Genomic DNA, 14305 nt, shown 5'->3' with positions numbered 1-14305 from the left:
TCATTAGTGCATTCATTAGATTATTTGTACATTTGGAATTGTTTTTCTACAAATATGTTTTGTCCTTCACACTGTGTCTCTAGTAATCATTAATCTGAGAGAACCAGGATGTTGCAAGTGAAAGATCCAACTGATTTCTGCTCATTTACAAAGGTTACATGGTTTTCTTAGGCAAGTCTGTATATTTTAGCCAAACCTACCTTACAGGGTTGTTGTGGGGATAAATGTGGGAGGTGACCCATGTAAAATTCCTTTATATATTGCTGGTGCATATAAATAACTAAATAAAGGCATTTATTCTGTATGTGTAGACGCTTCTGGTGATATTTTTGTCAGATCATTGTCATTCTTTGCCATCAGTTTCTACTGGAAAATATTATAGTTTAACTTTATTTATTTGAGTAGACTTTTCATTGCAAATGTATTGATCATGCACGCTAGGGTGCCTGTACTAGCAAACAACTACTATGTTTAAAGGTAATGATGGAAGTTTGTATTTTTTGCATTACTGTGCCTTATTACCCCATTGAATTCCTACTCACAGGCAAACATGTATCTAATAAATGAGTCAATGCTCCATACAACCTAACGGAAGTGGGCTGCAGTTCAGTGACACTTTTGACCAAAAAAACCTTGACGGTCTTTAAGGTGCAACAAAATTCTCTGTTGTTTTTTATACAACAGACTTCCTCACTAATTGCCTGACTACAGTGACATTTGTCCCACTGTTTCATCTGCTCAAGGACTGGCTGGTTCATTCCTTTTGCTGGCAACAACATTCCCCTCCAAAAGAGAGTGGCAAGGAAAATGTAAAGTGAAAACTTCCCATTTCGCAAGATTATTGGGAAGCTTTCCCTTAACATCTTTTTTACCTTTGGAGGGAAATGGAGACAAAAGTTTTGCAAATTTTTTAAATGGTTGATAAGTGACACAGTGAATCAGTGATGTATTGATAGGACTTTTAAAAAAACCCTTTCAAATCATCCCTCATATGTTAGCAACAATGTAAAAAGAAATGCAAGACTTCTCTCCTACAGTTTCCAATTTATCGGCTTCTCAAAGAAGGACAGCTTTAATAATCTTGAGAAATCTTCCCCAAAGAATCTTGATTGGTCTAAACAAGATCACTTGAGGTACAGTGTGGTTTTCTGACCCCAAACAACTCAATCTTTGCATGTGAATGCAAGGATCGCACCATGTACCTCTGTCTGACCATACAAAGCCCTATTTAGCCCAATCCTGCCTGGTCCACTTTTACCATCTAAACAGGACCAAAATCGCATAACGACGAAGTTTTTGTGATCGCAAAAGCGATCGCAAAATGATGTTTCCTATGGGTTTTTTTCACTTTGCGATGATCACTTCCCTGCTTTGCTAATTGATTATCACAAAACGACGATTTCCGCACAGCTGATCAGCTGTTTCAAAATGGCCGCCGGGTAAAAAAATGGCTGCCCGCTGTTTTCTTGTATGGATTCCTCGCTGCACGGGCAGTGAAAATGGCCGTGCTATGGACGATCTTCGCTGGACAGTGAGTTTCAAGCCCATAGGAACGCATTAATCGAGTTTTAATGCGTTTCTATGGGCTTTTAAAAATCGCTTTACAATGTTTTTGTTCTACACGATTTCACTGGAACGAATTAGCATCGTAATGCGAGGCACCACTGTATCTGGTTAAGCACTTAAAAGGCCCATATCATACTCCCCAAACAAGTGAAATTCTAAAAGAACGTTATTATTTTCTCGTTATGATCTGAAACCTTTCTCCAGAAAGCTAAGATTCACAGCAGGCATAAGTTCAATATGTTTCTGGCTGGAATCCTATTATTGTTTGTATAAAGTTTACATTACTTGCTGCTGTTAATTGAGGCTAGCTGATCTGACACTGAGATGCATCTCAGTTCCACAGTTGGGTTCATGGCCAGGTGTACAGCTTGGATGGAGAGTTTGCTGCGGGTGCTCGATTGTGTAGTGAACAAAGAAATGATTCAAGGGCACCCTGAAGACAACTGAAGATATGTTGACCATGTCCATTGGAAAGCTCTCACTTAAGACTGAAATGTCTGGCAAAAGGTTGTCACACAAGGGGCTGAAATATTTGAAATAGAAAGAATCAAGAAAGCACAAAGGAAGAGAAAAATGAGAAAGCAAGGATGTGACACCCTGACTGTCCAATAAATTCAGGAATAGCTAATCTGCCCCCCTTGCTCCAGTATCTCCTGAGCTCTTGTTGAGCTAGTTAGTCACCTACATATTTAGCAGTGTTCAACTGTTGACCTTCTTTCCCCCCAGAAGTCTGCTATGATACATAATATCCAAGCTCAAAAGCTTTCCTTGTTTAGACCACATCTCCCAGCTTCTGAGAAACAAGGTATAATGAGACTTTCCCCCAAATTGCAACCCTTGCCCAGAAATTAAGAGATTACTTTAAAACCCGCACCAAGAAATGCTTCATTTGTCAAGAATGGCTGGGCAGAACAGTAGCTGGATATTTTACATTCTCTCTGGTTTTGTAAAAGCTAGAGACTAGTATTTGGGGTTTTTTTTTTAAATGAAAGCTAAGAATCTAGGCCAAGGGTCAATCCAAAAACTCCAGTTAGGATGGCTAGAACATGGGCACAATCCAGCCCACCAGGTAATGTGGCAACCTACTCACGCCCAAGTGGAGATGTAGGCTTCTCCTTTATGATGACAGTCAGTCATTGATGAGGCCTTTGCTGGGGGGCAGAGTAAAGGCTGACAATGGTAATTTTCACCCGTTTTTCCTTTTGCTGTGCCTTGATCACATCCTCTAGGCCTTGAGAAGAAGGTAAGGTATATTTTGCTCTCATCTCCTTAGCACCTTGTCATCCAACCATTGTGGTGTATTCCACAGAGTGACCGCCTAGGACTCAAGAGATCTGGGTTCAAATCCCCACTCGGCCCTGGAAACTCATAGGGAGATGGCAGTGATAAAACCACTCCTTAATTGTCTCACATATCTTGAAAGCTCTATTAGGGTCTCCACAAGTGAGATGTTCAATTGACATAGCATAAGAAACAAACATCCAGGTCTAGGGTTTGGGATAACATGAAGCTTTCAATTCTTGCTCTTTTAGTGTAGATCTTCTTTTCACCATTACCTGCCTCCCAGCACCATTTACTCTTCTGGCTTTCGTCTTATTCTACCAGAAATGCTGGGAGTGTAAACGGATTCAGAAATTTTGGAAACTGATTTTTAAGGAAATGTGTGATATATTTGGAATAGATATTGAATTCAATTCTAAAATTGCTTTGTTGTCAATTTTTGATAAGATAGAACTTGACTATTGTTCGAAGGAATTGATTTCCAATTTTATGACAAGTGCTAGAATATTAATAGCTAGATTTTGGAAAGACAAAAGTGACATTAAATTAGAAGATTGGTTTAATGAAGTATGGGGCATTGTATTAAATGATGAATTAACTACTGAACTTAAGATCAAAAGAGGGAAAATAAGTTCAAATATTTTTATGCTATTTGGGGTAGATTTGTTGAATTTGTACTAGTGAAAGGAAAGGGGAAAGCCTCTAAACAACAATCAATACATTTTTGGAAAGGAAGATCATATTAAAAGTATTTTCTAAGGGGTCCCATGGGTATGTGGTGCACAGTAGTTTAGATTGTGTAGTAAGGTTGTTGTTTTTTTGCACTTTTGTATTTGTTTTTGTTCTGAATTTTTTTAAAAAAAATATTCTACCAGAAATGCAGGGATTTTTGGTCCAACAACTAATTTTTCCACTGGTTCTTCATGCTCTGGTCTCTCTAAGGATCAATTCATAGTTTAGTAGCATGGACATCTCTCCAGAATTTTGAAATGAGGTGCCACCCAGCCAGGGCCCTGCACTGCTCATTAATTCCCCTGCAAGCCCTTTCAGTGACTGAATATTTTTTAAAATCAGACATTTGGCTCTCAAGTATAACTAGTAAGAACTTAGAAGATGTTTGCATACACTATAAAGACCAAAAAGACATACAAGTAGATTCTGGATTAAAGTGTGGCTGAACTCTCTCTGCAAGCAAAAAAAAAAAAAACAACACTGAAAAAAGGTCATCATATATTTGGTGGCACATTGTGAGAAAACAAAACTTCTGGAAAGAACAACAATGATGGACAAAGTTGAAGGCAGCAAAAAAAAAGAGGAAGACCAAATACAGTGGGGTCTCTACTTAAGAACTTAATCCGTATTGGAAGGTGGTTCTCAAGTTGAAAAGTTCTTATGTTGAATCTGCATTTCCCATAGGAATGCATTGAAAACCATTTAATCCGTATCTGCTCTTTTCCGTCCATAGAAACTACAGTGGAACCTCTACTTAAGAACTTAATCCGTTTTGGAATGGTGTTCTTAAGTTGAAACGTTCTTAAGTTGAAGCAAAATTTCCCATAGGAATGGACTGAAAACCAATTAATCCGTTCTGGCTGTTTTTTTGTTATGTAGAGGTGCGTTCGTACATTGAAGCATTAGTTCCCATAGGAACTAATGCAAAGCTGGTTAATACGTACTCTACCACTAGGGGGAGAATTTTTTTTAACCTAAGGTGACCTAAGGTTAAAAAAAGAGCAGGAAAGGTTTTATTTTCCTGTTCTTATCTTGGATTTCTGTTCTCAAGTAGAAGCAAAATTTAGCAAATGGAGCTGTTCTTAAGTTGGATTGTTCTTAAGTAGGGACGTTCTTAAGTAGAGACCCCACTGTATGAGATGGATTGACTAAATAAAGGCAACCATGGGCTTGAGTTTGCAGGAGCTGAGCAGGGCTGTGGAGGACAGGATATTTTGGAGATTACATATACATGGCGTCACCATGACTCAGAAACTATTTGATGGCACATAACCACAATAATTAAGAATGCTGCATGCAAAATACAGTGTCGCAACCTTTTCTCCAGAGCTGAGATGTATCATCCAAGTAGCAAAGCTACCTGTAATACTTCACTTTTAAGGGAAGAGGCTGTAGCATTGTTTCTTTTGCAAAACAACCATAATAACTGGTAACATTGTTATTCCTTTCAACAGTCTCTTCATTAATATGTTGATAATGCTTGAAGGCAATTTAATGAGGCTTTTTAATTGAGCCTTTTTCTAGATGCATTTTTCTTTCTTTCAAAAAGTAACAAAAAGTAATAGAAAGCAATGGTTAATGTAGCTAATGATGGGGACAATTGGGTGACTAGCAACATCATGAGTAACAAGAGAAAAATGTGTTTTAACACTGAAGATTCCTTTTAAAAGGTAATTTTTAAAGCTCTGCTTTTGTCACCTGGACAGAGTTGTTATGCTTAATTTATAACACATTGTCCAAGAAGTTGGAATCTGCAAGGATACTATATTAAAAATATGACGACCATATTTGCTTCTGACATATTCTGTATTTCTTTTGTGGTTTGCCTGCATTACATTCTCAGAAAGAGGAAGAACGGGTTATAAAAGGAGTGGCTCGTTCACATCTGTTTCTGTGTCATGAACACAGAGTTCTCTGAGGGCATGGGAGCAAAACTCAAGTCGTTTTAAAGATAACTTTTGTATTAACCCCAGGGAAGTATTTCAGTTACAATTTTAATTCAGTAAGGTCTGGGGGAAAAATGCTGTTAAACTCCTTTTTCCTCTCTGTGTCCTGTAAGAGGCACTTTTCTCTCTTTCAAACTGGTACCACATTGTGTGGCTCTGAGGGTGAGATAAAAACATGGGAAGAGGCAAAAGTTAAGAATTTGGAAGTGGCTGTTTAAGGCTTTCCCCCACCCCTCTTGTTCCCCCTTTCCCCTTTAACACACAGAACTTCCAGCCACTCCAGAGTCTAGGGGGGGAAATCCTAAATTTTTTCAGGAGCTGCCCCATTGGCACTAGAGCTCATTCCTGGGGTTATTGTGTCCCAAACATTGAGCAGCCAAACCATGGCTTGGAGGACATGGCAAGGTAATTATTCAAGTTTTGTTTCCTTGCTGCTGTCTTAGCTTTTTGTGAAAGAAAAGGGGGGATTTGGCCATTTTGTTTTTAAAGGGGGCAGGACTACAGTTTTCTACAGAGGAATGGTCCCATGAATCAGTGTGGGTTATTTGATCCAATCTTTTTTAAAAAAAACAAAACCTCCAGTTCTGTTCAGTTTCCCTTCTTTCTTTCTCCATTTCATAATACCTTCTTCTTCTTCTCTCTCCCACAATAGATTTGCTTTTTCTCCCTGCTCCCCATATCTACATCTTCCATTTGCTCTAGAGTTCCTGTTTCCCCAGCCCCTTTGTATAGCAGGATAGCGCAGGAAGTTGGAGTGCCTGGCTGCAGAGCTAAGGATGGGGAGTTTGGTCCCAATGTGACTCCCAGGAGAAGAGTCAGGCTATGTAGTTTTGGACAGGCTACACTGTCTAAGATTGCTACCAGAAGAAAGGAATGATATATCACATCTGAGTACTTTATTCCTAGGATACACCTGTAAGGATTGCTAGAGGTTGGAATCCACTGAAACATTACTGAAAATTACTGAAATAGTGACATCTGTGCTGGCTTGGGCATGTTGTGAGAATGGCTGACGGGTGGATTCCAAAAGATCTCCTGTATGGAGAATTAGTGCAGGGAAAGAGCCCCAGAGGGTGACCACAGCTGCAATACAAGGACATCTGCAAGTGGGATCTGAAGGCCTTAGGAATCGACCTCAATAGATGGGAAACCTTGACATCTGAGGGTTCAGCCTGGAGGCAGGTGGTGCAGCATCTCCCATTTTGAAGAGACCCTTGTCCAGCAAGCCGAGGCAAAGAGGCACTCCCGAAACCAGCAAAATCAGGGAGCTGAACAGGGGACAGATTGTGTTTGTCTTCAGTGTGGAAGGGATTGTCACTCTCGAATTGGCCTCCTCAGCCACACTAGACGCTGTTCCAAAACTTCTATTCAGAGCAGGTTACCATAGTCTCTCGAGACTGAAGGATGCCTACATTGACATTGGAATCCACTTGATAGTACTTATTTATTATTATAGAATAATGAAGTTGGAAGGGGCCTACAAGGCCATCAAGTCCAACCCCCTGCTCAATGCAGGAATACAAATCAAAGGATACCTTTATAGCCACAGTTTTCAGCCTCTCCTTTTTCCATCTGCACTCAACTACCAGTCCCATATTCACCCTGCTTTCTCAGTTTTACTGTCTGACACTCGCCCCATGGCAGCACTGCCTTTCTTTTGCCATTGTTTCTTTTGCTATCCCCTCTTTCTGTCTTCATCCCATTTCTTGTTTCTCCCCTTTCATCCATCAGTACCTATTTTTGTTTGTTTTTTCCCCCACCCAACTTGTCTCTCTGTGTATCCATTGCCTAGTTTAGCAGCAGCAATAGGGCTGTGCTCCTCCAGCAATCAGCTGAGCTTAGAAGTAACTTTTCACAAATAACATAATTACCAGCCATTATTTACTTTGGGCTAACAAGTAATTCAACTACTAGTTACAATGTTAGTTTTATGTGTAGTGAGTAACATCCATGTTGCTCAAATATAAGAAACAATGCCTCGTTACTTTCAAAAGTTATTTTAAAGCCGTTTTAAGACATTCTTAGGGGGATTTTCAAAGGGATTTTTCATATTTTGCCCAGATATCTTGCCAGTCCTGACAAGGAAAATAGTATTTAGTCTTGTCTTACATATTTTTTTAAAAAAATATTTTTGAGGTGTGATATCAGAATTAACTGCTAGAGCAAACCAGACAGTATTTCTCTTTATGTTTGGCCTGTCAGTGCAATAAAGAGTAATGTGACTAATTATTTCTGCAGCTTGGTTGCTGAGAAAAATGAAAGTCATGAAGAAGTCTTTCACAGTATGTTTCTAGAAAATATTTTTTGAGATATCTGGTGTTTTTTTTTAATGATATCGTTTTTATAAGGAAGCTAAAATAAAGATAATGAAACAGAATAGAAGAAGGAATGAGAGTAACAACAAGAGAAACCACTATACCACACTGGATTTCTACATACTTAAATATTTTCAGTAACTGATAAAATGTATTTTGAAGACTCACCCTGAAATAAATCTGTTGGTCTTTAAACTACCACAGCATTTTGTTTTTCCCACATACATCTTTATATTTGCCAGCATCAAAAAGTTATGTTCTTACTCGTATGATATGGCTACACATTACAACTGTATTTGTTTTAGCAGTTAATACTTATGGCTGCCCCAAGGAAGCCTGATAAATATCATCTGGTGAGGGAGCTAACGTTTGTGGTTCACAGATGCTAAACAATTCCGTTCCCCGGGTTGCCTGAAAAGCAAGGATCCTGACTCTTGCACCATTACAAGACAGTAGTGCTGATTCACCCTTACTCGTCTCCATCCTCAGCCGTTAGTTGCTGCTCTAAAAATAAACTGCAGTGGACCTGAGGTCAGTTCTTCTTCCAGACCCCATCTTAGGCAACCATTAGAGTATTTCAGTAAGAAAAGTAGTTGCAGGAGATGAAAACAGATCTTGCTAGCCAGCGCTTTGGCACTAATTGCTGGAATACAGCCTAAGGATATTGACTATCCTGGCAGCGCACAATCTTGCTTGGAAGATGTGTATAATAGTACTGTTTATTTCCTAACCCTCTTCTGTGTCAGACTGCACGTAGAAGAGCTTCACCTCTGTAGAATGTGTGGAATCAGGTTTTCTCTTTCTGAAATGTCACCTTGATTTTGAACATTTGGAAATGGCCAGTCACACGACCTTGTTGGTTCCAGTAAGACAGAAAAGGACTGAGCTGTGCCTTGAAACAACGTGGCCTGCCATCGCTCCAGGGCTACAGTGGAGGCAGCACAGATCAGTTTGTGCATAGCTTTTAATACAGCGAAGTAATATTTAGGTGAAAAATACTGTGAGGAACATTATGCAACAATGTCCTTCAATGGAATTCAGAATTACTAGAGTTGCATTTGTAAATCTGATTTTCAGATAAAAACCACAACATTATCTGTGGATCAATAAGCTGAAGTCTAGATAAACTTGTTGAGGTGGTTTTAAGGACCAGTTTTGCACCCAAATGCTTTATTATGATCATTTACTAGGAAAGGACAGTGTACGCTATCTAATATCAAAACATAGACAACCACTAGGTACAATTCTTATATTTTAAAGAAAAAAATGTAAAAAGACTTTCAATGAAAATGTCACATCCTCAGGCCTTCTAAAACAGTGCACCAAATAGACTGTCAAAAATAAGAGGTCTCCCTCCTCACTGCAATCTGAAGATAATAGTAGTGCTCCTACCCAAGAAAGGTACATACACAGAAAACACAGTCCTTTTGGTGGCCACTTCAAATGGACTCTCACAACCCTCTCTGCACATTTTTTTAAGAACCAAGATTTCTTTAGCTCTTGGTAATGTCCAAATATAAGGTAGGTTTTAACATTGCTGTCCTGTTCCACAAAAGCCTGGCTTCCAAAGGTGAGGTACAAGCAGGCAGAAATACCAAATAAGCCCAGGCAGGGAAACCAAAATTCGGGATTAAAGCAGTGCAAGCATTGGCAAGTAGACGTCTACCCCAAATCCAAAGGTAATGCCAACAGACAGTCCAGGGTCAAGGCAGTCCAGGTGCGTTGTAGGCAAGCAAGGAGACTCCATGAGACATAGTCCAGCAGTCCAATGGTTGTACATGGTGAGAAGTCAGCAAGAGCGCGGTCAGGTATAAGGCAACCCAAGTACAGAGCAAAGCAAACTGTTGTTTCTAAATGAGGGTTCTTATAGCTATGATGTTGGGGCACTACCTAGCACTCAACTGCACGCCCTTGGCTTACTGAAGGAGGGGTTCAGAGTGTGGCCCGTCAATCTCCTCAGGAGGCACAGATTTTCTCCTAGAAGATTCTGAGGAGGCTCTTTTTCCTAAAAAGTCTTTCCCCGCAGCCTGACAATTTGCCTGGTAGCTTCCCTCAAGGCTTGTATCTCCAGCCTTCTCTGTTTTCATGGGCAGGGTGACAGTCCTCCTGAGATTCAGACCCTGTGCCTGGTCAGCCTTCTGGTTCCCCAATATCCAATTCTGGCACCTCTGGCTCATTCTAACTAGCAGAGTCCTTGCAGGTGGGCATGTACACTGGCGTCTTTGGTTTGGTCAAACTAGGGTTGTCCCCATAACTGCCTTGACAATTCTGGGAGTTGCAGTCCAAAAACACAAATCTGAACATGTCTAACACAGACTGTAAGGCAACTCAGAATCTTGGATTGTGGATTCCATCAGCTTTTCACTGATTGAACAGAGTATATAACAAAATCAACTGCACAGAAAGGGGAAAGGTTCAGACTGAAGAGGAATTTGTCCTGGAGACCCATATAATAGATAGTTCCAGGTATGCAGCCTGAGTAAACAGAGCCATGCAGAATTGGGTTGAGCTGCCCTTCTCAACCAGGCACTAGTTGGAGACAAGATGGTGAGATCCAGACAACAGAGATGTGGAAAGTGCCTTGAGTAGAGATAGGAGGTGAAATAATTCCACCCCACATGATTTTTCAAGATGCTCATAATATAAGCCCTACCCCAAAAATAAGCCCTAGTTAAAGCACGTCCTCCACCACTGTGCAGCAACCTGAAGATGACATGACTGTAAAATAAAACATCCCTTGAAAATAAGCCCTAATGTGTTTTTTTGGAGCAAAAATTAATATAAGACCCTGTCTTATTTTCAGGGAAATGTGGTAGATTACACTCTTTAACCTTACATGTCTGTGGACTCTCAACAGCTTGTGCTGGGAGACCTGTCCTGGTCAGATAAGCAAAAATTTGAACCCAGATCTCCCCACAAGCCAAACACTGTATTGATTATGCCACGGTGGCTTTTCCATGATGCCTCTGTTACGTCACTTTGGATGATACCACAAAGGATTACTTAGAAGGAGCTGGTCAACCACAGCTCTTTGAAGGACACAGCAAATTAGCAGCACCATCGGAGCCTGAGTCAAAGTATTCACAGGCCTCTCCACTCTATTAACCAACTCTTTTGTTGGAAGTAATTAAATCCTGGTGAACAGACTGTCCAGATTTATTTTCCTTTTTTTTTTTATTTGTCTCTCCCCCCCCCCTGCAAATCCACACACTGTGTCATTGTTCTGTGTCTTGTTAGAATTCTAGGGCACGGAGGGGTTCTCGCTCTCTGAGCTTGGAATAATATTTCCCACCCCCTGCCTGGAGAGCCTAAAAATAGATCAGCGAATCCAATGAATGGCTGGAGTGAAAAGCCTTATTAAGAAAGAAGTTTTTCAGTGAGGAGGTCTAGCTCAGGCCAAAAAAGCACATGCACGCACGCACGCACACACACACACACACACACACAGAGAGAGAGAGAGAGAGATGCACAGAGAGAGAGAGATGCACACACACACACACACACACACACACACACACACACACACACACACACACACACACACACACACACACACACACACACACACACACACACACACACACACACACACCTCCAACGCTGGGCAAGTTTCTATGTAGCTTCCTGCCAATGTGCCTCTAGCGTAACCCCAGAGGGACCATCCTGGAGTGAGTTCATCTTCCATATTCATTCATGTTGTTGGCAGTCTGTTGAAACTGCCAGGAGAAGTGCCAATCAGGTGGTAGGGTGGCGGCGGGAAAGGATTCTTCTTCTCCTTTTTTTTTTTAAAGAAGTGTGGTGAGGAAGCAGTTGCATCACTGAAGAACTCAGTGACAGATGTAACTAAACAGCGTGAACCGATTTTAAGAAGGAGATGAGCTGTTTATGAATCATAATCTTCTGAGAACAGTTTCAAGGCCCTGTCCTGTAAAACAGCTCCAAGTGCACGTGGGTGGAGTTTGAAGCTTTTCATCACTGAAGCCCCAAGTTCCTGTTTACTAAGACTGTTTGCTTTTTATATATTCACAAATAAATAGAGCACTAGATAGAAGGGCAGGTGGGGCGGTTCCAAATGCCAGCCTTTGCATTTTGAAACAAAAATTCCTTGCTTCGCTTTTTCTGCATGCATAAAACTGACAAACTCTTCTCAGTCAAAGAGACCAAACAGACCCAGGAAGAGGGAGGATGTCTCTGAGCTTTTAGGGAGGGAGGAAGAAAGGCTCTAAATCTGAGTGGCACATTGTCATTGTGTTTCACATCTCTCCACTCAGTCAAAAGTTAGCCTTGGACACTTTTGTGTGACAGCTTACCGCATCTCCATGTTTCAGTATTGTGTGTAGTAATGGAACAACTGTTGTACAGAATGCAAGGCCCTAAGCTACTGTTCCATTACAGGCTTAGGTTACCACTAGCCATCACACCCCTGCCAGCTTCCTTACTAGAGGCCGAATATCTCTGTATTTGTGAATGCTTTTGTGTGATGATTACTGTTCTCTCTCTGTGGTGTGTGTGTGTGTTTGTGTGTCTGTGTGTTTGTCTGAGTGTCTTTAGATTGTATGTATGTATGTATGTATGTGTGTATGTATGTATGTATGTATGTATGTATGTATGTATGTATGTATGTATGTATGTATGTATGTATGTATGTATGTATGTATGTATGTATGAGAGAGAGAGAGAGAGAGGGTTGGAGGGGTTTCCCATTCAGAGTGCTGCATGCATCCACTTGCTAAGGGCTATGAACACTAAAATGTGTGGTACTTCAACATGCTTTAGCACTGCACACTACAGAATTGGCAGCCTCAAGGTCTAGTCTTTTCTAGACAATAAAAACTCACTTTCACTTCTATCCAACACCGGGAGTTTATAGTTCATTTTTGGTTAACTTCTACACCTTGGAGGTGTGTTGCTAGATGGATAGAAAGCCCAGGATCCTGTATACCACTTCATATATATAAGCTGTCACACAAAAGTGTCCAAGGCACAGTACCCCATATATATGGGGTACTGTGGTTCACTACTAGTCAGAGTAGGTACAAGGTGTTGATATATATATATAGAACTTCCCTTTAAAGCAAAAGCGAAAGCAAAGTGTGCTGCTTATATACCGCCCCATAGTGCTTCAAGCACTCTCTGGGCGGTTTACAAGTTAATTATGCAGGCTACACATTGCCCCACCCCAAAGCAAGCTGGGTACTCATTTTACCCACCTCGGAAGGATAGAAGGCTGATATATATATGCATTAAGGGAACTGAACAACCCGTGATAATAAGTCTTGCTTTTTATATCTCACACATTTATATATATAAACACATAAACATTTTTAAAGGGAAGTTCTATAAGGTGGTGCACTCCTGTGATTGGAATGAAGCATGCACTGTTCAATAACATCCAAGAATCACAGAATCTAGCACTTGGGGGACTACAGTTCCCCAAATTCCAGCACATGCACCAGCCACACTGGCTGAGGGTTCTGGAAACTGTAGTCACAAAAAGTAGCTTTTTCAAGCACTGCAGTTGCAGCCCTCTGCCACAAAGCATGCTGCTTATATACCACCCCATATCACTTCAAGCACAAGGTACACTTTGCACCACCCCCACCCCCACCCCCACCAGTGAGCTGGGTTCTCATTTTTTTGACCTCAGAAGGATAGAAGGCTGAGTCAACCTTGAGCCGGCTACCTGGCATTGAATCCCGGGTCGTGAGCACAGTTTTGCCTGCAGTACAGCAGTTTAACTATTGCACCATGAGGCTCTTGCCACAGATCATTTTTGCCATTAAAATGGATGTGCTAGCCAGATTAGGGGCATTGATGAGGGAGAGGATTGGTACAAAATGATCAAAGATATCAAGAATCTCTTGCATACGTTATAATTACTGCATAATAAAATAAACATAAGCCATGGTTAATAAGCAGTAAAAGGAGAACAGGATGTAAGAAAGCCTGACTATCAAGGACATTGTGTGTCTTAGCATGCTGGATTGCATCCCACAAAATCATACTCCATTATGTGTTCAGTGTTGTGGTTTCTCTTTCTTGAGAGTGGTTTTATATAGGCGCCACATCTGATTTTTAAACCTGATTAGCTTTGCTCTTCTTTCGTGTAAGAAAGTAATACCTCCTAATGTTTGATTTGATAGCAGGTCATTGTGTGGCTGACTTTCTGCAAGCAGAAAAGCAAGCCATCTTGTTTTCTCTACTGCGACAAAGTACTTGCTTTGCTACGTGATGCCATGAAACACATCTCCAGAGGGGGACATTTTGGAGCTGTGCAGCTAAGAGAGGCTGTTTACGCAAGTTTCTCACAAGCCACATGAGCAGCGGGAGAAGGAGAGTTACTAAGGCAGCCAGCTGTTTCATCTCCAGTGGTTCCCATTCCTCAAAGCTCAAATTCCTATTTTTAAAACACCCTTTTTATGTTGTTAAAAGTATCTTAACTCTTTCTTGCTCTGTTTGGAGTCT

The sequence above is a fragment of the Pogona vitticeps genome, chromosome 1 (assembly GCF_051106095.1).
Source record: "Pogona vitticeps strain Pit_001003342236 chromosome 1, PviZW2.1, whole genome shotgun sequence".
NCBI classification, from domain to species: domain Eukaryota; kingdom Metazoa; phylum Chordata; class Lepidosauria; order Squamata; family Agamidae; genus Pogona; species Pogona vitticeps.
Note: the sequence above shows the minus strand (reverse complement) of the source record.